Source organism: Neovison vison, chromosome 2, assembly GCF_020171115.1.
Source record: "Neovison vison isolate M4711 chromosome 2, ASM_NN_V1, whole genome shotgun sequence".
In the NCBI taxonomy this organism is placed as follows: Eukaryota; Metazoa; Chordata; class Mammalia; order Carnivora; family Mustelidae; genus Neogale; species Neogale vison.
Window position 1 is genome coordinate 15,244,430 of NC_058092.1, and position 26,283 is coordinate 15,270,712.

The 26,283-nt window shown below is 37.6% G+C and overlaps 1 protein-coding gene across 18 annotated transcripts in view; it reads right to left on the minus strand.

The window, feature by feature from the left end:
* Nucleotides 1–26,283, minus strand: part of EIF4G3 (eukaryotic translation initiation factor 4 gamma 3) — a 350,821-nt gene that overhangs the window by 199,957 nt on the left and 124,581 nt on the right. For 3 of the 18 annotated variants that reach the window (XM_044237357.1, XM_044237359.1, XM_044237356.1), the window contains one exon: nucleotides 22,962–23,090. The exons of the other annotated variants lie outside the window; for them this stretch is intronic. The gene's annotated coding sequence lies outside the window, so the exon portion shown is untranslated. The remainder of the gene's footprint in view (nucleotides 1–22,961; nucleotides 23,091–26,283) is intronic. 18 annotated transcript variants of the gene reach the window in all.

Consider the following 26,283-nt stretch of genomic DNA (forward strand, 5'->3'; position numbering starts at 1 on the left):
ATTGCTTTTTTTTTTTTTTAAACAATTCTGCAGGGGAAATATATCAGACATATATGTAATAAATACAGTGAGAGTCAAACTAATAATTAAATCTTTTAATAAGATAAGACAACAGTGTCTAATGATATAAGTGCCTATGCAGCTAGGTCTGGTTTTCAGCACTAATAAACAGTTATGACATGATTTTGAAGTGTTTAGAAAAAGTCTTATAAATATGACATTAAAATGTGATGCCACAAAAGACAAATACTTCATTTCCTGAATTAATTCCAACTCTAGAGAACAAACTGATGGTTACGAGAGGCAGGGGGAGAGTAAAACAGGTGACAGGGTGAAGGAATGCACTTGGCGTGATGAGCTGGGGTGGGGTGTAGAGAAGTGCTGCCTCACTCTATTGTACACTGAAACCAGTATTACACTATATGTTAAATAGCTAGGATTTAAATAAAAATTTTTTAAAAACACAACAGAGGGAAAATAAAAACAAACTTAAAAAACAATGTTAAATACTCCAAACTTATTTTAGCACAAGGAGATACAACCAACATTTATAAGCTTTCAAGACATCTGCATTCGTTATTTGATTTAATTCTCACACCATCCTGTGATGCAGGTACAGGCATACTTCATTTATCATGTTTCATTTTACTGTATATCTCAGATACAACTTTTATTGTAAATTGAAGGTTGTGGCAATCATTAAGCAAGTCTATCAGTGCCATGTTTCCAACAGTATTCACCTACTTCATGTCTCTGTGTCACTTTTTGATATTACAATATTTCAAATATTTTCATTACTATATTTGTTGTAGTGATTTGTGATCAGTGATTATAACTCACTAAAAGCTTTGGATGATTAGCAATTATCTGTAGCGATAAACTCTTTAAATTAAGGTTACATATATTGTTTGTTTTAGAGATAATGCTATGACACACTTAACAGATGATAGTATAAACATAACTTGTTTAGGACAGGAAAACCAAAAAATTCTGTTTGGAGGGAGGTTTAACTTATCCAAGTTCTCATAATCAATAAGAGGTAGAACTGGGTTTTATAACCTGGTATTTTTTGTTAAGGATTCATTTATTTTAGAGAGAGAGAGAGTGAGCCTGGGTGGGGCAGGGGAGGACACAGGCAGAGGGAAAGAGAATCCCAAGCAGACTCCCCACTGAACAGGAGTCTGAGGCAGGACTTGATCCCACGACCCTGAGATCATGACCTGAGAGCCAAAATCAAGAGTCAGAGGCTGAACCAACTGAGCCACCCAGGTGCCCCTGGTCTATATTTTTAAAAAGAAACTTCACTTTCTGTAACGCAGCCTTCATACGTAGCAACTGAGAATTCTCTCCCGTGGTTTATACTTTGGATGCGGGGGTGGAGCTCTCTGCCTCAGGAAAGATGGGAAGACTATAGGATCAATCTCTTTTTAAATTTAAATCAATAGAGAAAATCCTGCTGGGACTCTAACACTGTTCAACCGTTGGGTTGTACTCTAGGCCTCTTCAAAAGTACTCCAGCAGAGAGTATAAATTTCTGAATAGAATCTCTTTTCAACACCAGAGACATGATTGTTAGAAAATTAAAAGGGTTATATTTTAAATGTTATCTAACACAAACACTGTTCTTAATTGTGGCTTTTGGACGTTTTAAAATAAATGTTTTCGGCAATTCAACTACTCATTAAGTCATAATATGTGTTTCATTCTGCATTCGGACCATCCAATTACTCTTACTCTTTCTTACCTCACAAAGAGATATTTACTGAGCATTACTTTACACAAGCTGAAGTGTACTTTACTACCGGTCACCACCCATCTCAACAGCTGTACCTGTTGTTTTTGATCAACCCAATACTAGAAATAATTACTACAATAAACATAACTCTAGAATGAGGCAATTCTGACAAATAAACTGACTTCACAACATATTCTGTAAACTGAAATAATTAGCACCAAAAAATGAACCTTAATCTCTCCTATTATAATACCTTACCATACAAAATCAGTTACCCAGAGACTGTATTTCTTTGCACCTAACCACCTCAGCGCTATATAAAGCTTACTTGTGGATTATGTTCAGAGAATATTCAGACCAGAAAATGAAATCATTTGCTAAGAAAAGGAAATAAACTCTATATTCAATATAGTACTGAACTGATTTTTTAAAAACCTAAATCCCTGTCATAGTATCCTGACCACAGACTTTTCCAGCTTAGGAATCCAATTTTAAATATGTAATTCATGGGACTTCTAACTTCCTCTATGGTCTTGATCTCTGACTCCCAGGACAGAGCCAGCCTCCAGCGCCTCATGCTCATCAGGGAGTCTGCTTGTCCCTTCCACTCTCCCTTTGCCCCTCTCACTCTCTAAAATAAATAAATACAGTCTTTAAAAAACATTTAAGGGTGCCTGGGTGGCTCAGTTGGTTAAGCGACTGCCTTCGGCTCAGGTCATGATCCCAGACTCCAGGGATCAAGTCCTGCATCCAGCTCCCAGCTCCGTGGGGAATCTACCTCTGCCTCCAACCTTCTCCCCTCTCACACGCTCTCTCATTCTCTTTCCCTCTAATAAATGAAGTCTTTAAAAAAAATAAAAAACATTTAATTCATGATAAAGGACAGCTGGAATACTGAGAAAAGATTCCTACACACTTTCTCAAAATAAACCTCCTCAGAGCCAGCTCTCTAAAGACGCAACAAATGAGTATTTGGCTCTTTTTTAGTTAGGCCTATACCTGTAAAATAAAGTTTTACTGTACAACAAAAACTGTACAAAGTACAAACTACAAACAAAGTTTGTACAAAGTACAAACAAACTGTACAACAAAGTTAAAGGTACCAGTCAGAACAAACCTCCGCTGTTTAGCAACTAAAGCAAACAGCCACGAAGTGACACTTCTGAAAAATTTCATTTAAGGCCATTTTCATCCATCAAAGATGTAAGGACTTATTTATGGTTCAGACACTGTACTAGTTTTATGGAAGAATAAAAACCCTGCCATTTAAAATTTGAAAACAACATACTGCAGCTGTAAATCCAGGAAGAGTTGATTGTACTGACACCAAAAGCACAGACAACCAATATGCTCTTACTCTGCTTGTATTAGAAGGCCCAATCATACAACACCTGCCAGGATAGAATTTGGTTCCATCACCAAATCACTATACATTAGCAATACTGTAAAAAACGTTTAGTATAGACTGTGATACAGAAGTGTATTGCCAGTAAGAAGTTATTAAGTTTCCTGTAGACTCTAGATAGAAGTGATTTCTCAAAGCCATCTTCCCTAAATTAAGAAATGGCCAAATTCATTAAGTTTGTATGTCGTCTCAAAGTACTCCTTTCACTGAAAACTACTCCCAGCTAAGAACACCTAAGAAGTGTCATTTAGGGAGTGAGTTCCACAGCTTTCTTCTCTACATTGGAATTACCTCGGGCCCCATCCCAAGCGATTAAATGCCAATCTCTGAAGAATGGGACCCAGGCATCAGAAGGTTCTAATGGCAGCCAGGATGAGAACCACTGATACTTCTCTCATTTCTAAGCAATGACATTATATGGAACAGGAAAACACTACCTAAATTTACCACTCTTTCTGTACTCTTCACACTTTGTTCATCACTTAAATGCTATAGTTTTTCACCTTTCAACTAGACAATGACAGACTCATACGATAGAATGGCTTTCACAACATATGTAGATCTGACAGGCTACTTGCTTTCCCACAATATTAACCATATACTCTTCCTTGTTTAGCTTTTCTCTCCACAGCCTAACAACCAGCACCATCTCCTCCAGGCTATAGATGGAAAGCCCTGGTCTGCCTCTAAAGGAGAGTTCAGTGCCTGGTTCACTGAATTCCCCGGGAGCGAAGGTATTCTATCATCTGTGCACTGCTGGCTCTGTGCTTCCAATGTCCGTATGTGCTGTTCATCACACCTTCTATACTTCCTACATCTCTACTACTTTCCTCCCTCCATCACTCCCATCTTTATTTAGTTTCTGATTTCTTCTTCTAATTTTCATCTAAAACATTCCTAGCCAGACTCCCCATTCCAGTCATTCATCACACTAGAGAGAATCTTTACTCTAGGTCCTGCTGAATCTCCGTTAAGACTATCTCCTCCTCCACTAAATTCTTAAATTCCAGATTTAGATGTGTGGCTCTACATTTAAAAACCAGAAGCCTAAATATTGTGTGGCTGAATTTTTATAAAACCCCAAGTTTGCAAATTTAAGTTGCTTCGGGTGACTGTTTTTACTATTTCATAAAAATAATGTTGTTTAAGTGGTGGCTATATTCCCAAAAGAATTTATGAAAGCAGAGTCTATTTAAACTAAGCCTGAAATAAAGTACTATGGTGAATTATAAAAAAGGAAGGAAGGGTGCCAAGGGTTATGTGATAACCTTATGTGATCTAGTGATATGGACTTGGTCCCTTTACCAATGCTACCTAAGGTCCTGAAGCAAGTCATTTCGTATTTCCCACTCGACCCTCCCAAGATATAAAACAGGAATGATCATATCTATCTTATAGTGTTTTGTAATAATAAAATATAGTAAACTGAGAAATGCTCTGAAAATTCTAGCCTATATCATTATCACCAAGATATTATCCTCAAATACTATAATCTGATGAGTACACAATAAACACTAGTTCACACTGTTATAATTCAAGTTATATTAGGAAGGACAGGTTGTTGTTTTTAAGATTTTATTTATGTATTTGACAGAGAGAGACACAGTGAAAAAGGGAATATAAGCAAGGAGGGTGGAAGAGGGAGAAGCAGGCTTTCTGCTGAGCAGGGAGCCCGATGCAGGGCTCAATCCCAGGACCCTGGGATCATGACAGGAGCTGAAGGCAGACGCTTAACGACTAAGCCACCCAGGCACCCAAAGAAGGGCAGCTTTTAGTTAAAAGTATTTCTCAATGTTTCCACAGTCCGGTCTTCCTACCACTGTCCTTATCTGTTCAAAAGTTGAAATTTTTGAGAATTTGTTATTCTGATTCCTACCATATTAGATCTACTAATAGAGCCAAAGACCCTCTAAGGATGGCCATTCTTCAAGAAATCTGTATTTCCTTTTTTAAGATTTTATTTGTTGATTTATTAGAATGAGAGAGTCTCGAGCACAACCTAGAGGAACGGGAAGAGAGAGAGAAGCAAACTCCCTAATGAGCAGGGAGTCTGAGCACGACTTGATCCCAGGACCCTGAGCTGAAGGCAGACACTGAACTAAGCCAACCAGATGCCCCAAGAAAACTGTATTTCTTAAGGCTTCTGGAGAAGTCAAACTAAGTTAAACACAAAGATTCGGTGAAGGGTGCCTTCTGTATGCAACCAGCTTTAAATAACTTTAATCTTTTCTATAAATTGTACAAAGTTCTACAACCTAATTTTCAAGTATGCATTTCAACAGTGGTTTTTGTTTTCCTTTTCTGATTTTATATCTTCCTAAAACTTCACTGTTATGGAAGTTAAAAGATAATCACTCTCAAAACCAAAGAAATAGTAGAACAATGCCTTCTAGGTCTTTGATATTTATTCTCTTCCCCTGTTGGCCAGCCTTCAGTTTTTCTGCTCCTTCCCTTCCTTCTTAAAAGTTGCCAAATGGTTACGTAAATAAGCCAGCTGGCTTCTGAGTCATCACTTCCGTATCCAACTTCTCTGACTCTCAATGTGAACCTTAATATGCTCTATGAACCCTTAGCAGCCCTTGAAATTTTTCAGTGTCTTTTTGAACATAACAGCTGGACATTCGGGGATTTTTCTCACTGTGATAGGGTTGTTAATGACACCTGTTGCTCACATTTTAATAAGTATATCTATCATCCCTTCTAAATATGCCTTTCATCTTGGCAACCCAAGACATTTTTCTTTAAATCTGCTATTGCTTTCCAAAACGACAAAATCTCTACATATGTAAAATTTTTTAAGTTAATAAGAAATGCAATAGTCTACATTACTAGTTTAATGACATAATTGGGTTTGCCAATGGCTTCTTTGTTATGATACCAAAGACACAGTCAACAAAAGAAAAAACAAATAAATTGGACTTAATGAAAATTTAAAAAATTTTTTGTGCAAAGGACACTACCAACAGTGTGAAAAGGCAACTAATGAGATCACCTATTTGATAAGGAATTGAGATCTAAAATATATAAAGAACTCCTACAACTCAACAAACCTAATTAACAAATGGGCAAAGGACCTAAACAGACATTTCTCCATAAAATACATACAAATGGCCGGGGCGCCTGGGTGGCTCAGTGGGTTGAGGCACTGCCTTCGGCTCAGGTCATGATCTCAGGGTCTTGGGATCAAGTCCTGCATCAGGCTCTCTGCTCAGCAGGGAGCCTGCTTCCCTCTCTCTCTCTCTGCCTGCTTCTCTGCCTACTTATGATCTCTCTCTGTAAAATAAATAAATAAAATCTTTAAAAATATATATATATATATACACACACACAAATGGCCAATAAGCACATGAAAAGATGTTGAACATCACTAATCATTAGTGACATGCAAATACATTCTCTCTTTGTCTCATCCACACTAATTTTCTGACTCCATCATTAAGTTTGCATATGCAAACTCAAAATGAGCATATTCTGTAGACATAAGTTGTCCAATTCAATGATGAAAATATTAAAAGGTAAGTTAGTTACTACACAAAATTTCCTGATTCTGGGCGCCTGGGTGGCTCAGTGGGTTAAAGCCTCTGCCTTCGGCTCAGGTCATGATCCCAGGGTCCTGGGATCGAGTCCCACATCGGGCTCTCTGCTCAGCAGGGAGCCTGCTTCCTCCTCTCTCTCTGCCTGCCTCTCTGTCTACCTGTGATCTCTGTCAAATAAATAAATAAAAATCTTTAAAAAAAAAAAAAAAAATTTCCTGATTCTTACTATTAAAACAGATAAAGAACTGTGGTAATTACAATCAAAACCATCATAACAAGAAGTACATCAAGCACAGGTATGAATTAAAGAAAACCTATAATCCCAAAGTACAATGTAAGAATTTTCCATTCAGATCACCTGCTCAATTATCTATTTTTTTATCTTCTACTATATGCCCTTAAGACTAACCACTTTCCTCTGAATACCACTTTATTCACAAGAATAGGATACACAAAATCTTATATGAAGTGATAGCTCTCATTCATTTCCAAAGATAACATTCTCTGTTTGGGTTTTAACTTTAATTCAAGAGATTTATAGACTTCCAAATAAACAGATTTTATTATTTACTCCTACATTATGTTTAAGATTATGAAAAATATAAAATTATGTTAAAATAATTAATTCTGATAAGCTTTTTAAAAAATAATAATTATGTTCTGTATAGTTATAGCTTAAACATAATTTAGATTTTGTTATTCTTTTGTTGTTAAGCTCTAATTCCATTATATATTCAAAAAAGGATGAGAAAGGGGTGCTTGGGTGGCTTAGTGGGTTAAGCCTCTGCCTGCAGCTTGGGTCATGATCTCAGAGTCCTGGGATCGAGCCCCACATTGGGCTATCTGCTCAGCAGGGAGCCTGCTTCCCCCCAACCCGTCTGCCTCTCTGCCTACTTGTGATCCCTGTGTGTCAAATAAATAAATAAAATCTTTAAAAAAAAATTAAAAATTTAAAAAAATTTTTTAAAAAAAGGATGTGAAAAAATAAGGAAAAAGGGATGTAAATATGATTGGAATTTAATATTTTTCTCTCAGCCTAACAATTTTTAAATTTTTAAATGCTTTAAATTTTTTTAAATGCTTTAAATTTTTAAATTTTCAAATTTTTAAATGGTCTTGGAGTATTTGAAAAAATAAAGAGCATGATCTTAGTTCAACAAGAAAAAAGATATTTAAACAAATTTAGTAATTATTATTTCAATGAAATTATCACTCGTTTTTTATATCTTTTATCTTAGTTGAAACAGTAAAAAGTTATCTACATACTGTTAATTTGATACTTATGAAGTTCAAATCATGGATATCCTCAATCATTTTTATCACGATTAAATTCGTACAATATTTCTCATACACATTATTCTTGTGCTATGTATGTACTATTTATATATTTACATCTGTATCTATTTATATAAAACAAGTTCAACTTTTTGTATCATTTCAACATGTGTTTTTCTAAGGCCAGCTGAACAAAATTTTTCATATTTAAAGGAAGAGGAGGAGGAAGGGGGGAGAGAAAGGGGTGTTGAAGGGATTGAGGGAGAAGAATGGGGAGAGAGAGAAAAGAATGTGGGAGGGGAACAAGGGAAGGGAGTGGGAGGAGAATAATATGTACAAGACTATCTGGCCCACAAAACCCAAATTTTTACCAGCTGGCCTTAACAGATTAAGTGTGCTGATCTATGTGAGGGGTTGGCAATTTTTTTTCTATGAACATTCAGATAGCAAGTATTTTAGGCTTTGCAGGCCACACAATCTCTAGCAACTTTTCAACTCTGCAGTTGTAGCACAAAAACAAAATCCATAAATTAGTATGGCTGTGTTCTAGTAAAAAAAAAAATTTTTTTTAAAGATTTTATTTATTTATCTGACAGAGAGAGAGAGAGCGAGCATACAAACAGGGGAGCAGTAGAGGTAGAGGGAGAAGCAGGCTCTCTGCTGAGCAGGGAGCCCAATGCAGAGCTTGATTCCAGGACCCTGGGATGATGACCTGAGCTGAAGGCAGCTGCTTAACTGACTGAGCCACCCAAGTGACCCCCCGACCCCCATAAAATTTCATGTACCAAAAACAGCAGGGGGAGGGGGTAAGCTGGGTGGCTCAGTTGGTTAAGCATCTGCTTTTGCCTCAGGTCTTGATTATAGGGTCCAGATTAAGTCCCACATAGGGCTAAGCTCCTTGCTCAGCAGGGAACCTGCTTCTCCCTCTGCCTGCCACTCCCTGTGCTTATGCTCCCTCTCTCTCTTCTAAAAGTAAATAAAATCTTAAAAAAAAAAAAACAGGAGACAGGCCATAGTTTGCCAAGACCTGATCTACATGATTATACTTACCGATCTGTCCATTTCTTTGAGATGTCACTCTCCCACACTAATTATGGATTTGACAATTTCAATTTATTTTACATATGCTTCATATATATTCTAAACAAATTAAGAAAATAAGAGCTTATGATGTTACATCTTCTAGGATGTAACATCCTAGAAAAAGGATGTAATTAAATCTTTGACTATAGGAATTCTCTTTCTCCTACAGGGTTTTTTTTTGTTTTTTTTTTTTTTGCCTTGAATTCTATGTTAACTTGTAAAGGTTGCTTAAGTCTGCTTTCTTTCTTTTCACCAGCATTTTCCTATTAATGGTTCCATATTTTTGTTTTCAATCTTTCTGTATGTTTACATGGATATACCTGAATTTTGGGTTTTGACCAATTTCAGTCTCGAGTTAATGGAAGAACTTAACTTCATTATTATATTGACTAACATGTTTCATAGTCCTATTTTATCACATTTACTTTGTATTATCATTATCCCCTTTCCTGTCTTCTGTTAAATTCACTGGGGTGTATTGGTATCACCTTATTCTTTTTGTACCGTAATTTTTAATTAATGTATAATGTATTATTTGTTTCAGGGCTTCAGGTCTGTGAGTCATCAGTCTTAACACAATTCACCACATTCACCATAGCACAGACCCTCCCCAATGTCCATCACCCAGCCATTCCATCCCTCCCACTTCCTCCCCTCCAGCAATGCTCAGTTTGTTTCCTGAGATTAAGAGTCTCTTATGGTTTGTCTCCCTCCCCAATCCCATCTTGTTTCATTTTTCCCTCCCTTTCCCCCACGACCCTCCACTCTGCCTTTCAAATTCCTTATATCAGAGAGATCATATAATTGTCTTTCTCTGAATGACTTATTTCGCTTAGCGTAACACCCTCTAGTTCCATCCACGTTGTTGCAAATGGCAAGATTTCGGGGGTTTTGATGGTTGCATAGTATTTCAGAGTGTGTGTGAGAGTGTGTGCGAGAGTGTGTGTACATCATCTTTATCCATTCATCTGTTGATGGACATCTAGGCTCTTTCCATAGTTTGGCTATGGTGGACATTGCTATTATAAACATTGGGGTACACGTGCCCCTTTGGATCACTACATTTCAGAGGTAGAGAGAGAAGTATCTTCAGGGTAAATACCCAGTAGTATGATTGCTGGGTCGTAGAGTAGCTGTGTTTTCAACTTTTTGAGGAACCTCCATACTGTATTCCAGAGTGGCTGCACCAGCTTGCATTCCCACCAACAATGAAAGAGGGTTCCCCCTTTTCTGCATCTTCACCAACACCTGTCGTTTCCTGACGTTAATATTAGCCATTCTGACTGGTGTGAGGTGGTATCTCACTATGGTTTTTTTTGTTTGTTTGTTTTTTAAGATTTTATTTATTTGACAGAGATCACAAGTTGGCAGGCAGAGAGGCAGGCGGGAGGAAGTAGGCTCCCTGCTGAGAAGACAGTCTGATGTGGGGCTTGATCCTAGAACCCTGGGATCATGACCTGAGCTGAAGGCAGAGGTTTTAACCCACTGAGCCACCCAGGCGCCCCTCTCATTGTGGTTTTGATTTGTATTTCCCTGATGCCGAGTGGTGTTGAGCACTTCTTCATATGTCTGCTGGCCATCTGGATGTCTTCTTTGCAGAAATGTCTGTTCATGTCCTCTGCCCAATTCTTGACTGGATTATTTATTCTTTGGGTGTTGAGTTTGATAAATTCTTTATAGATTCTGGATACTAGCCCTTTATCTGGTATGTCGTTTGCAAATATCTTGTCCTATTCTGTCAGTTGTCTTTTGGTTTTACTAACTGTTTCCTGTGCAAAAGGTTTTAATCTTGATGAAATCCCAATAGCTCATTTTTGCCCTTGCTTCCCTTGTCTTTGGTGATGTTTCTAAGAAGTTGCTGTGGCTGACTGAGGTCGAAGAGGTTGCTGCCTTTGTTCTCCTCAAGGATTTTGATGGATCCTGGTCTCACACTGCGGTCTTCCATCCATTTTGAGTCCATTCTTGTGTGTGGTGTAAGGAAATTATTCAATTTCATTCTTCTGAATGTGGCTGTCCAATTTTCCCAACACCATTTTTTGAAGAGACTGTCTTTTTTCATTGGACATTCCTTCCTGCTTTGTGGAAGATTAGCTGACCATAGAGTTGAGGGTTCATTTCTGGGTTCCCTATTCTGTTCCGTTATCTATGTGTCTGTTTTTGTGCCAGTACCATATTGTTTTGAGGATTACAGCTTTGTAATAGAGCTTAAAGTCTGGAATTGTGATGCTGCCAGCTTTGGTTTTCTTTTTCAACATTCCTCTGGCTATGCGGGTTTTTTTCTGGTTCCATATAAATTTCTTTACTAGTAAGGAAATTACATATCCTTCTACCACTGTATGTGCCAGTTACTTACCTATTATCTTTCAGCTCTAACCTCCTCTAAGAAGGAGGGTGCTTTCACCCTGTCAGCATGGTTCCAGACACCAGCTCCATTTCAGATCCCAGCCTCTCAAAGCTATTAGAGATGCCAACAACAGATAGGCATATATAAAGTATCAGCCTCACCTAATTCTCTCCTCTACAGAGTTTCTGTTGTCTAAGGATGAAACTTTAGTAAATCCCTTCTCAGAAGTGTCAGCAGTAGTCCCCAAAGACCCTTCCTCCAAGCTCCTAGGTCTGGCAACACCACCACTTCTTTCATTCCTCCAGCATTAGGGATGTTAGCTGCTTCCTATGATTATTAATCTCTGGATTACCTCAGCATCTCCTTGATAATCAATCAGCTGGTATAAAAAAATTTATGTATTAAATCCTCTCTATTTGGGGCGCCTCGGTGGCTCAGTGGGGTAAGCCTCTGCCTTCGGCTCAGGTCCTGATCTCAGGGTCCTGGGATCGAGGCCCGCATCAGGCTCTCTGCTTGGCAGGGAGCCTGCTTCATCCTCTCTCTCTGCCTGCCTCTCTACCTACTTGTGATCTCTGTCTGTCAAATAAATAAATAAAATCTTTAAAAAAAGAATCCCCTCTATTTGAAATACTTTCCCCTGACAAAATATTAAGAAGCTATTTAGGTTGTCATGCTGTCAACTGTACTGAACAGGGAGATTTAAATTTTGGAAATGAACTGCAAGAGAAGATGTCTAATTTTAATGGTTTTCAAGAATAAGAACCGAAATAAACAGAGTTTTGAATAATACAGCATACTATGTGAAAATGGAATATCACTGGAAGGGAACTGAGGACACGATTTATTTTGCCTGTGAAGTATATCAAAATATTGTCAACGTAATTTTTCTTCTACATATTACCTAGTTAGGTATGTACAAAACAAAATACTGGGCAGACAGAAACACAAGAAAACTGAGATGATTCTTCACTGAGAAAAAAATAAGCATTCATCCATGGATAAAAAGCTTAAAAGCAAGGGTGTCTGGCTGGCTCAGTCAGAAGAGTATGGGAATCTTAATCTCAGGTTCATAAATTCAAGCCCCATGTTGGGTGTAAGAGATTACATAAACAACCTTGAAAGGTCACCTAAAAACTTTAAAAAAAAAAGTTTAAAATCTGAAACTATTGATGTTCTATATGTTGGCTATTTGTATTTAAATTAAAAAAATAAATAAAAGTTTAAAATCAGATTTAGCTCTTCCTTACATCTATCGGTGTGAATGAGTATGTAAGAAAAAGGAATAGTAAATACATCTATGCACTGAGAAAAAAATTTGTTTGGTAAGTGAATTTTAACATTTTAAGAGTCATTTTATATATCAATGTATAATATTCGTTATTGATCCTTACTTGCTTCTGCTTGCTTTACTTTATAAAAATATTTAAGTAATCTCTAGAACCAACATGGGGCTCAAACTCACAACCCAAAGATCAGGAGTCATATGCTGCCTTTTCTTTCATTCTTTTTTTTTTCCCCCCTTAAAGATTATTTATTTATTTATTTATTTATCTGACAGGCAGAGATCACAAGTAGGCAGAAAGGCAGACGGAGGCTGGGGGTGGGAGTGAGGCAGTAAATAGGCTCCCCACTGAGCAGAGAGACCCCAATGCAGAGCTTGATCCCAGGACACTGAGACCATAACCCGAGCTGAAGGCAGAGGTTTAAACCACTGAGCCACCCAGGCATCGCAAGAGTCATATGCTGCTCTGACAGAGCCAGCCAGGCACACTGATTCTACCTGCTTTAAATGTAACTTAACCTCTCCCTCACTATTGAAAGAATTTAATTATTGCGAAGTTACATAACTTGTGCTGTCTGCTTTTTGTTGACTGTTGAGTCATTGAAATTCACATTTCTTAGTTCTATAAAGATGTTAACTTTTTTCCAAGATGCTAGTTTAAATACCAAACCTTGTATTTAGCAAAACATTTCAAATAATCATCTGATCCCTGATAAAACAGAGTTGACCCTTGCACAACTCAAGAATTAGAGCAATGACCCTCCTCACAGCTGAAAATCCACATATAACTGCTGACTCCCAGAAAACCCAACTACTGTTAGGTAGTTAGGCACTGAGCCTGGGTGGCTCAGTCATTAAGCTCTGCCTTTGGCTAAGGTCATGATCCCAGAGTCCTGGGACTGAGCACCACATTGGGCTCCCTGCTCAACGGGGAGCCTATTTATCCCTCAGCCTCTCCCCCGGCTCCTATTCCCTGTCTCGCTCTCTGTGTTGAATAAATAAATGGAATCTTTAAAAAACAAAAATAAAAAAGAAAGAAAACCTAACTACTAACAGCTTACTGCTGACCAGAAGACTCACCACCAATGACATAAACAGTGGATTAACGTGTATTTTGTATGTTATACGTATTATAAACTATCTTTATAATAAAGTAAGCTAGAGAAAAGAAAATATTAAGAAAATCATAAGGAAAATACATTTACAATACTGTAGTGCATTTATCCAAAAAAAAAAAAAAAAGCCACATATAAATAGACCTACACAGTTCCAACCTGTGTCATTCAAGGGTCAAATGTACTCTTGTAATAGTTTCTCTGTTCTTCCATTCCTTAGAAAGTGGTTCCCCTCCCCACCCCATTAAGCTGGGGTATCTGTACCAATTGTACAGATGGATACGATTAAACTCAGGACAATATTCTACCTAGTATTTACCTCATCTTCAGACCTTTCTCCCATAGTCTTAACTGCCCACTTCCCCCAACAGCTCTCTGAATCACATAAATAGTACATGGATGGAGTTGTGTGTCTCCCTTACCCACCCCTCAAAACTCATATACTGAAGCCCTATCCCCAATGTGTTGATATTTGGAGATAGGGTCTTTGAGAGACAGTTAGGTTTAGATGAGGTCATGGGGATGGGGTCCTCATGGTGGGAGTAGTGCTTTACAAGGGACACCACAGAGCCTGCATGTCTGTTTGTCATGTGAGAACATAACAAGAAGGTGGCCTCTTGCAACCCAAAATGGACCTCACACCTCACAAGGAACCAATGCAGCCAGTACCTTGATCTTGGACTTCCAGCCTCCAGAAGTATGAGAAATGAATGTCTGCTGTGAAATCCACCCAGTCTATGTGGTTATGGCAGCCCAAGCAGACTAAGACAAATGGAATATGAATTTCTGTGGGAAATATCACAAGCAGATTGAATTGAATTGTCAGGCTGCTCCATCTCCTGATTATCTTTAAAATCCACCTGTTCAATTTCCCATCTCAAAATTTACTGACACATGCTAATTTCTGTAGCCAAACTAAAGTTGCAATTTTCACAGCCATAAAATCTAAAATTTCTGAATGTCACAGCCAGTAAAAAACAGACTGATGGCACTCAAGTGACTATGTTTTCTAAAACTTGGGAAAATAAGTGAAATGTGAAATTCCAAAGTGGTAAACTTACAAGGAAAATGCTGAGAGAATGCACTACCTATTAAAACAGATGAGCAGTAGCCACAGAAATCAAGAAAACACAGAATCAGACGTATATATATAAAGAACAAATTGATGGCTGCCAAAGGAAAGGGGGCTGGAGGAATGGGAAAATGAGTGAAGACGAGTAAGAGATAATAGGCTTCCAGTTAAGGAATGAACAAGTCACAGGAATAAAATTTACACCATAGAGATTACAGTCAGAGGTTTGGAGTATCATTGTACGGGGACAGATGGCAGCTACATTTGTGGTGAGTACAGTATAAGGGTAGAGAGTTGCTGAATCACTGTGCTGTATATCTAAAACATATGCTATATATCTAAAACCTTATACTGGTACAGGATAAGCTTTAGAGTTGCTGAATCACTATGCTGTATATCTAAAACTGATGTATGTGGACTACCCTCAAATAAGAATAGGAGGAGGACAAGGATGAGGAGGAGGAGGAGGGGGAGGAAACAGTGCCCACCTCATGATGTGTCCAGAGGAAGCAACTCTTAAAGATCTCAAACACAGAATCCTAAACCTTTTTCTCCCTGACAGAGTTTGGATAAAAATGAACATCATCAACAAAACCAGAGCCCCTATCAAAGACAACAGAAGAAATGCTTTTGAAACAACAGTTTTTATAGATTGATTCTTACAAAATTCTTTGACTTTCCAAAACAAGGTTGAATTAATGTAGCATTTTAAAACTTTCACTCCTTATACTTTAATATTTCAAAATATAAGTTCTCGTCTTATCAATTTGCCAAACAGAATCTAGAACTCGGAGTTTAGGGTGATGAAAACCTGAGTAATATTTACAACTTAACTATCATCCTTGCAGCAATAGTTTAAAAAACAAAAAAAAGAAGATATTTTGAATAAAAATCACTGGAATTTTTTTTCTAGACACATGTAATGAAAAGTACGATCAAGCACATAAAAATTATTTTAGTCATGTTTCATGGTAAGTTACAAGACTGCATAAAAAAATGAAATTCACCTAGTAGAAAAACATTCGGAAATCCTACTTTATAAATACTGTTACAACTATTTTAATAATAAAAACAAAAAAGAAAAAACAGCTGAAATTCTCCAAATATGAGAACATTAAAATAATCTCAACAATTAGAGGGAAAAGCTTATCACAATTATTTAGCATATACCAGATCAAACAACATACATAAATGATCTAGATATTTTATTGGTCCTTATAACTTCTACGCTAATGATATTTGTAAAGGTATGTTAATTGATAAAGTGTTTAAGGACAGTGTGTGTTGCAGTTTTCAACAAGGTATACATTTTTAAGTACATATATTAACAACTAGGGGGGAAAAAAGAAACAGATGATTTGGCACCATGAGGGTCAACTCAATACAGTTACCACTGCAGGTTTCTGAAGCCACATCAAATCCGTATGTGGTAGAAATGCAGCTTCCAAACACCACACATCTTTAAAACACACACACACACACAAACTGCCTTAGATAGCCATGATGTGTTCCAAAGGAAGAAGGGGAGTAAAACATAATAAAATTTGCTTTGCTTTTTTATAGAAATTCAATACTCATCTATTTCAATAATGAAATATAAAAAAAAAATTTCAAAGCTTCCTCTATTTTATCCTGCTTATTACAAGCCAGACCATCAGAGTTGTCAAACCAGAATTTTTCTTCATGAAAGAAAAAAAAAAAAAAGTATAAAAGCTTGTATGAAGTAAATAAAATCGCTATCTTAATCATAAAAAACAACTTGCAAAGCCTAAAATAATCAATCAAGAACTGCAAAGAAACACGAGAATTTTTCTGTAGTAAAATAAGACTTCTGAAAGGAAAGTGAAGTCGTAAGTTGGATAAAATGAAGAGACTATAGGAACCATGACTCATCTGAAATGTACTAATAATGAAAATTGTAGTGTTTAAAAAATATATCATGGTACACTTATCCTAATGAGCACTGTGCAATGTATACAAGTACTGAATCAGTGTACTGTACACCAGAACACTGTGTTAATTACCCTGGAACTACAATTTAAAACTGAATAAAATTTTAAAAAGAGAAGAAATATCATGACCAAGAACTATTCCTCAGTGAAGAAGTCCTTTGCTTAGTATTTCCAGAAACAATAAAGAATTGAACTAGGGGATCATATGCTATCACCATTCTCAGTCCACTATAAAACATGATTGAACTGATCTCTCAGAAGAAAGGGAAACCGGGGCGCCTGGGTGGCTCAGTGGGTTAAGCCGCTGCCTTCGGCTCAGGTCATGATCTCAGGGTCCTGGGATCGAGTCCCGCATCGGGCTCTCTGCTCAGCAGGGAGCCTGCTTCCCTCTCTCTCTCTCTGCCTGCCTCTCTGCCTACTTGTGATTTCTCTCTGTCAAATAAATAAATAAAATCTTAAAAAAAAAAAAATTAAAAAAAAAAAAAAAGAAGAAAGGGAAACCGAAAGAAATTTCCAGAAGCATACAGAAAACATCTATTGCTCCACTTCTTTGGCAATGTTCTGACCACACTTTCTCACTACCTACTGTGAGCATAGCTTAGGAGTCACACAGTCACAGTGACATCAAGGAGTGGGGAGAAAAAGGCCTCAATGTTGAACCTGGTAATCAGTGCCAGTCTGATCTCCTTTTTGGTAATTTAGCTCAATTATGTAAAAATTAACTGAGTCAAAGCAAATGTGTAACTACAATTAAGCAATAAGTAGGAAACAGTTGTTTTCCTTAACCTAAAATAATCCAAATAACAAACTTCTGGTATTTTTTGAAAAGATGAAAAGTAAAATAATATAAAAGTTTGTCTAAGTTTAAGTAAAAAAATACAGCATTGGGGCGCCTGGGTGGCTCAGTGGGTTTGGGCCTCTGCCTTCAGCTCAGGTCATGATCCCAGGGTCCTGGGATTGAGCCCCGCATCAGGCTCTCTGCTCAGGGGGAGGCTGCTTCCCCCTTCTCTCTCTCTTCCTGCCTCTCTGCCTACTTGTGATCTCTGTCTATCAAATATATAAATAAATAATCTTTAAAAAAAAATACAGCATTCAGAAGATTTTCACAATAAGAATCGCCTACTCTGAACTAGTTTCTAAAACCCATGAAGAAGGGCGCTTGGGTGGCTCAGTCAGTTAAGCATCTGCATCAGATGCTCTGGGATCAGGTCATGATTCCAGAGTCCTAGGATGAGTCCCACATCAGGTTCCTTGCTCAGGGGGGAATCTGCTTCTCCCTCTCCCTCTCTGCTGCTCCCCCAGCTTGTGCTCTGTCAAATAAATAAATAAAATCTAAAAAAATAAAAATAAAAAATAAAACCCATGAAAATCTTAAAGAGAATTCCAATCTCACTTAATACGAGCCTCTTGTTTACAAAGAGAAAAACTGCGCATTAATAAGAACTTCCACTGGGTCAAAATTTGCAATAATACTGGCAGGACCGAGATTCTTAACTCAGGTCTCTTGACTCCTGGGAGAGTACATTTTTCTACTTACTTTGAAATCTGCCCCAAAAGATACTTTTAAATTCCAAATTCTTCACCATTTCCCAAGTAAGGACATTTTGGATTTAGAGACTATTAAAGTGCTGCCATTTCAGGTTAAATGAAAAAAAATCCACACTTAAAAAGACTCTGTGTCTCTCAAATTCCCTGTAGTTCGAAAATATCCTTTGAACTATTAATCTCTTCTAGACTAATAGTCCAAAGTTTCTCACTCTGATAAAACAAAACCACCAGAGGGGGCCCCTGGGTGGCTCGGATGGTTAAGCCTCTGACTCTGGATTTCAGCTCAAGTCATGATCTCAGGGTCATGAGTAAGAGGATGAAGAAGCTCCTCAAGATTCTTTCTCTCCCTCCCCTCCTCCACTCTCAAAAAAAAACCCCAAAAACCCCCAGAAAGGAGAGGACTAGAAAAATTAGAAGTCATATAACAATGAAAATGCAAATAAAGCTTTAAAATTTAGCATGCACACACTCACAAGTAGACAGACAGGCAGGCAGAGAGAGATAGGGAAGCAGGCTCCCTGCCGAGCAGAGAGCCCGATGCTGGACTCGATCCCAGGACCCTGAGACCATGACTTGAGTTGAAGGCAGAGGCTTAACCCACTGAGCCACCCAGGTGCCCAAGAGTGTCTTTATTCTTAACTTTAGTTGATTTGTGCATAAGAATAAACGACACTAACTGCTAAAGGAAAATAAACAAGGCTGGCCTCTTCCTTTATCCTGCAAAGGATAAAGCAAAAACTTGGAAGAGATCTCAAGCTCTTCGGGAGAACTTCTGAATTTTACGGTAATACCAGTCATGTAGCTAAATTAGATGAGTTAGACACATACACACGTACACAGCCACACACGCGTAAGTCCTGAGGAAAACCAGTATGACAGCCATGAAACCAGTAAATGCCACTTACAGAGCGCATTTAGCGTATCCAAATCTAAGGCAGGATTTTATATAATCCTCATAATAACCTTATTGAAGGATGGTCGAATTCAAATTCTCACCTATATAGCAGATGATAAAACCACATTCAAGAAATATTAAAAAATTTACACAACATCATGTAACCAGAAAGTGAAAGACTGAGCCCCAGACGCTAGGCCTGTTTGAGCCCAAGCGTGTAATCCTTTTTCCTCTATTTGAAGGCTCTGCTTTCCATTATGCTCCAAGAATATGTTAACTGTGAAACCTAAGGAGACTTGAGTTTCCCACAAAACTCCTCAAATTTTCCAAGCATGCCACTCAGAAAAAATCCCTCACTCTATCAACAGAGGTTAAGACATTGCTCAGAAACAAATGAATCCCTGTAAATCAGCTTTTGTTTGAAAGGGAAAGGAAAGAGGGGACTGTGACCAGGTGTGATTTACTGGGTTCCTTAATTGTACAGGCACTATCGTAGCCAAAGAGACCACAAGGAAAGCAAGACAGATAATACATGGTGACCGTTCTTCTAGGATCCATGTACTCTTGACTTCTAAAGGTAACTAATAAAATCCCATACATAAAGCCATCTGTGGGCTCAGCAGCTGAGACCGCAGGGAGAACTTTCTTTTTTAAATGCAAACTATGCATTTTTAAGCAGCAAGGTCTTTCAGAATACTTAAGTGCTTTGAGCCAACTGCCTAGGTCAAATCATAACTTGAAACAGTAAGAATTTAAAACTGAAAATTAAGTTATTTCCTTTATGTGCCACTGATCAGTTGCTTTTAAGCTCAAAATTTACCTTTTCTGTCTGTATACTCAAAATGGATCTGGGCTCCCTAATATTTAAATATTTTAAAAAATTTTAAATATTTTTCCATTTCAGCTGACACAATGTTATGCTTTGTCAATAGAGGGCTCTACAGAAATAGTGCAGGAGGAAAGGGTTTTGATTCCTGGTTCCTATTTGGCTTGCACACCAAGCTCCTGCATTATGAGCAGGTTTTCCAGATTCTGGCTTCTCCAGGGCTCAGCTGCCCTAGAGCACACAACATCTTCAGTACAAGGCTGCTAGAGTAATGCACAGCAGCCAGCTGGCCCCACTGGTTAACAGCTACTCCTGGAATCTTCTTAGGCAGCAAAATACCTCCTCTAAGAAAACTACCTGTGAAAAGCTTTCCCTCACCACCCCAGAGGACAGCATTCTGGCATGTTGCAGAGGGTGGATTTCTAGTAAGTTCTACTGGAATGTCACCACAACAACTTCTCTACCACTCCGTGAGCTGCACGTATGCCCTCTTCAACAGGTCTGGATCTCAGCCCACAAGATGGGAGAGGAGTCTCTTACCTAACACTAACTACCATGAAAAAAAAAAGGGACAGACACAAGGTTTGGTAGCCTTTTTAGAAAAATTTTTTTTTTAAAGATTTTATTTATTTATTTGACAGAGATCACAAGTAGGCAGAGAGGCAGGCAGAGAGAGAGGAGGAAACAGGCTCCCTGCTGAGAAGGGAGCCCGATGCGAGGCTCGATCCCAGGACCCTGAGATCATGACCTGAGCCGAAGGCAGAGGCTTTAACCCACTGAGCCACCCAGGCGCCCCTAGGAATTTTAAGGACAACATACACTACACATTGGAGTGTGCCACACTTTGACCTACTTACAAAGTCACCGTGGGGGTTTACAATTTTGAGTTAAGAACGGAACAAAAGAAGTCCCTGCAGCAAGTTTAGGTTGTGATGCAAGCTACTCTACCACGTGGGGCCTATAATCCGGCATAGTCAAGGTTATCTGAATTATCTACGGTAAACATAGAGGCTATATAAGGAGCCTCTAGCCGCTGCACACTGCAGCAGCTCTTTGCTAAAGGAGACTGGCACTAGAGGATCCAGCTTTGCCCAACACTCAATAAAGTACATTTCCAGCAAGTTCCAGAGGAAGGGTTTCTAACATATTCCACTGATACAATACTACAATGACTTCTGTACCATGAGGTGAGCCACAGCCATGCACTCTCCATTATGAGCCCTGGAGAAGTAGGCTCTTACCTATGTATTTTCTCAGCCCCAGGATAAGCATCTGCTCCTTATAGTTGCTACTTGTATATTCTTCAGAGTTCTCTTTCTTTAATAAGCCAATCCTTCAGTACTCCAATCCCCAATTATACTGAATAATCTCTTTTTTAAAAATAATCTATTATAACCCAACATGGGGCTCAAACCCACAACTCCGATTGAGAGTCACATGCTCTACCTACTGAGCCAGACAGGTGTCCCCTGAATAATCTTCTATATTAAATTTTCCTTATTTACATTACAACATAGTTTTTTTCTTCTTGATTAGAATTGGACTAATACACAATATTAATAGCTTGGGTGGTTCTGCTCCATGCCATGAAAACCAACACAAGAACCTCCCTTTTAAACAATTAAGAGTTCATTTTGCCATTTTAGTTTTAAAACTCAGAATTAAATAGGAATGATTTAAACCAAGTTTACGCATAAAACTAAGTGCAAATTAATTTATGTATTTTTTAAAATATCAATCATGGTTTGGAAAGTTGTACATTCCTTCTCCAAATGTTCCACAGTCTTTAAAAAAACAATAATCAGCCCTGTAACACAATCGCCAGCTTTTAGCATTACTTTGAATAAGTAATATTTTATCTCTTATTAAGTTCTAAAAAGCCTAAAACATGGAAGCAACAATTAAAAATAAAAAATTTTCATTATTAAAAGGTGCAGTTGTTATGTATAAACACTAATAGTCTTAAACAGCATGGGTCAGTTAGCATGACTCTCTCCACATTCCAGTAAGAGACTTCATAATTCTAGCATGCTCTTAACCACAACAAAGCCCAAATAAACATATAATGGTGGAATGGTACAAGCTAATCAGAATCTTGGGAAATGGCTTAAGATGAAGGGGACCCACGGTGACTTCTTACAGCAGGGTTTCAATGTCCCCTGCACCTGTTAATTGGAAATACACTATCAAGTTCACATTCTTTAACAATCCAACATAATTTTAAGCCTAAGAAGGTCCAATAACCTATTTATGAAATCAAAAACCAAACCAACAAAGAAGCCCACTACTATTGCTCTAAGAGGTAAAAACACCCATTTCTTTTTAAGTAGAAAATAACCACCACCACTCCACCAAAAAGAGAGAAAGAAAACTAGCAGATTATACACTAGAAAGCAAACAAGTGATTTGTGCGGTTTTTAATTTATTTATTTATTTATTTAAGATTTTATTTTATTTATTTGAGAGAGAGAGAGACAGTGAGAGAGAGCATGAGCGAGGAGAAGGTCAGAGGGAGAAGCAGACTCCCCATGGAGCTGGGAGCCTGATGTGGGACTCGATCCCGGGACTCCAGGATCACGCCCTGAGCCGGAGGCAGTCGTTTAACCAACTGCGCCACCCAGGCGTCCCTTGTGCGGTTTTTTAAATGGCCTCTATAACCATACGCTAATTTCCTCAACAGCAAAAAAGGAAAACTAAGTATCAATGATAGTTCATTTTGAATGACTCAATAAACATAACTGTATAAAACTGTCAGTAGCCACGATTATGAGAGGTATGTCTGAAAAATTACGAAATAGATAAAGAAAAACTATTCTTCAAGTAATGTATGTTCCTTCTCAGAAATTTGCTCAGAAATATATGGAAATTTATTTAAAAATAAAGTTTTTCTTACTTGAGAGAGTCCAGGGGACGATGCATGTCCCGGGGGCGTTGCCGCAAGATTTGGATGCCCCTTACTTATTTCATGTGTTGAATAAGGGGAAGGGGTCGGGGGTCCCGGTTGTCTTGCTACTTGTGTTACCTGTGAGGAAATCAATATTTAGTAAGAGCTTTATACTAGTCACCCAATCTTTTTTTTTTTTTTTTTAAGATTTTAATTATTTATTTATTTGACAGACAGAGATCACAGTAGGCAGAGAGGCGGAGAGAGAGGAAGGAAGCAGGCTCCTTGCTGAGCAGAGAGCCCAATGTGGGGCTCGATCCCAGGACCCTGGAATCATGACCTGAGCTGAAGGCAGAGGCTTTAACCCACTGAGCCACCCAGGTGCCCCTACTAATCACCCAATCTTAATAAATATTGCTGAACTGGTTACCTTTTCAAATTGAATTCCCTACCTCACAATTCATACTAAAATAAGTGTCAGACCGACTAAAGACTTAAAATTTCAAAATGGAGCAATAGAATGATTAGGGGAAAAAATGACTATTATCATCAGTTTGATAAAAGATTCCTGAAGCATAATCTAAAACCAAAAACATTAGGAGCACCTGCATAGCTCAGCAGTTAAGCATCTGCCTTCAGCTTAGGTCATGATCTCAGGGTCCTGGGATGGAGCCCTGCGTCAGGCTCCCTGATCAGCTTGGAGTCCGCTTGTCACTCTACCTCTCCCTCGGTTCATACTCTCTCTCAAATAAATAAATAAAATCTGTATGAAAAATAATAAAACCAAAAACCTTAAGGAAAACTATGCTAAATGCAAGAAGGTAAATGTAAATTACACGCTATACAATGCCACTTATGTGACATTTTATAAAAGAAACAAAAAAGAAACGATTGCAAGGGAAAGAGGATGACTACAGAAGGGGCACAACACTGTTTTTAGAGTGAAGTAACCGTTCTATATTTTGACTATAGTGGGAAATACATGTCTCTAGGAGATTGTCAAGACTCCTAGAACTGCACACTAAAAAGGTGAATTTTATATTATGTAAATATACCTCAATAAAACTGAACAAAATGGGGCAACTTAGAGAGTATACCTAAATATACATGTATAGTCACATGCGTGTATATTTCTACACATATAGCTTTGCCTCCATTCTATGTCTAATGTATATGTGTATATATAAAGTGCACACACATATACACATACTCATAGGTATATGTATTATATTAAAAAGATCTGTAAGAAAAAATAAATAATAAAAATAAAAAGGAGATATACAAATATCTTAACAGAAACATTACAGGTATTTTTTTCTCTTTTTTATTTTCTAATATAGTTCAAAGTCATGAATTTGTATAGAAAAATAATTACATGTGTTTTTAAGTAAACAAAAATTATTTTCCCACTTATCACTGGCAATAAAGTCCCCATCAACTTATGATGGAAATGAAAACAATTTACCCAGGCCACTTCCTAAAGGCCTAGCAATCAACCTAGCCAGCTCATCTCTAACACAATCTAATCCAGACTATCACTGAGTCTGGAAAATGCCCATGAATGGGGGATAATTCTGTTGTCATCAAATATTAAAAAATTTATTCACCTTAAGGTGAGGTTCTCAAATTTGGGGGAAAGGCCATGAAACCTTTTACAATCTGGTGGAAACTACAGACCTCTCCTCGAATATTTTGAAATGCATAAAATACATAGGCTAATGACAAAACTAATTATATTGAAATGTAGATATTAAAATACTAAGGTAAATTTGTGGTATAGTAACATATGTGTTCTTTACTTATGCATTAAAAAAAATAAGAACTAGTGCTAACCAAAGTTTAAGACTTAAAGTAATTATATTTAATTTTTCTTATTTTTTGAATAGCTCAATGATTTTCTTTAAAAACTTTTCCAATTTTGAATAAAAATTACATTTATATGGACACAAGGTTTACTTTGAAATGCTACTGCATTTATAAGCCTCAGAAAAATCTTTCAAAGGTCAAAAACTGGATTACCATTTAAGCATCTACTTTAGAAAAACAATAACTAGAAATGAATTCTTGCAACCAAATTTTTCCTTGACTAGGTTTTATAAATGTATCTTATTTCACATGTTTTAGAATAAATTATTTTAAATATATAGCTAAAGTAAAACATCAAAATGGATATATATTTAAACATTAAAAAAAGAAATTCATGCAATGAAAGTGAAAACTAGTAAGTTATTAGCTATATAAATGTCACGTCAAATCTCCAATTCATCCTGATAAAACAAAGGTTAAGTTTACTGAGAATAATATATCATTAATAATATAGGAAAACAAAAAATAAATTGCTATTAAGAATAAATATTGGGACACCTGGGTGGCTTGAGCATATGCCTTCAGCTTGGGTCATGGTCCCAGGATCCTGGGATCCAGTTCCACATCACGCTCCTTGTTCAGTGGAAGCCTGCTTCTCCCTCTGCTTGTGCTCTCTTGCTAACAAATAAATAAAATCTTAAAAAAAAAAAAAAGAATATGGGCGCCTGAATGGCTCAGTCATTGGGCATCTGCCTTCGGTTCAGGTCATGATCCCAACCAGGGTCCTGGGATCAAGCCCTGCATCGGGGGGTCCCTGCTCAGTAGGAAGCCTGCTTCTCCCTCTTCCATTCCCCTTGCTTATGTTCCCTATCTCACGGTGTATCTCTCTGTCAAATAAATAAATAAAACTTTAAAAAAAAGAATAAATATTAAAACATAGTACTCATACATGTCATTAATAACAAAAGTAAAATTTACAAAAAAACAAAAACAAAAACACACACAAACACACAAAAAAACCTTGACCTGGGGCACCTGGGTGGCTCAGTGGGTTAAGCCGCTGCCTTCGGCTCAGGTCATGATCTCAGGGTCCTGGGATCGAGCCTCGCATCGGGCTCTCTGCTCAGCAGGGAGCCTGCTTCCCCCTCTTTCTCTGCCTGCCTCTCTGCCTACTTGTGATCTTTCTGTCAAATAAATAAATAAAATCTTTAAAAAAAAAAAAAAAAAAACCTTGACCCTACTGGCAGGTGTCTAAGAAACAGAATATAGGTAGGTACTCTGAATGAGTTTACCTTGTCTCCAAAACTACAGAGCAGTGTGTCACAACTGCATTAAAACCACCCAAAAAGCGATTCCAAATTGTGGTACAAATCTTCTAAAGAAATAATCTCACCTCAAAAATTAGGAACTTCAAAGATCTATCCAGCAGTACTACATATGATAGCAAAAAAGTAGAAATTTTTAAAAAAAAAGGTAGAAATAGCAAGTAATAGGAAAATATAGTAAAAAGTGGACTAAAGACATA